The sequence below is a fragment of the Penaeus monodon genome, chromosome 28 (genome assembly GCF_015228065.2).
Source record: "Penaeus monodon isolate SGIC_2016 chromosome 28, NSTDA_Pmon_1, whole genome shotgun sequence".
In the NCBI taxonomy this organism is placed as follows: domain Eukaryota; kingdom Metazoa; phylum Arthropoda; class Malacostraca; order Decapoda; family Penaeidae; genus Penaeus; species Penaeus monodon.
In genome coordinates, this window is record NC_051413.1 from 2,038,844 (window position 1) to 2,039,105 (window position 262).

General features: G+C 23.3%; 1 protein-coding gene across 1 annotated transcript in view; it reads right to left on the bottom strand.

Annotated features, from left to right (window-relative positions):
• LOC119590899 (kelch domain-containing protein 10-like) overlaps positions 1-262 on the bottom strand; it is a 16,818-nt gene that overhangs the window by 8,736 nt on the left and 7,820 nt on the right. The window lies entirely within an intron of this gene.

The window sequence follows — 262 nt, forward strand, 5'->3', positions numbered from 1 at the left end:
TAACACAAGAGATGATGAGATAAAAAAAAAAAAAAAAAAACAATAAACGAACATAATGATAATAACAAAATAACAATATAAAATAAAAACTATAACAAAAATAAGAATAAAGACATAAACAACGCCAATAAGACCAATAATAAGTTTAAAAAAACATTACCAAAGGACGTTAAAAAAAGAAAAGAAAAAAATTGGTGGCGAATAACATGGAAAATATATTTTTTTTCCTTTGTTTTCTTTTCTCGAAACTACGAAGCTTGGG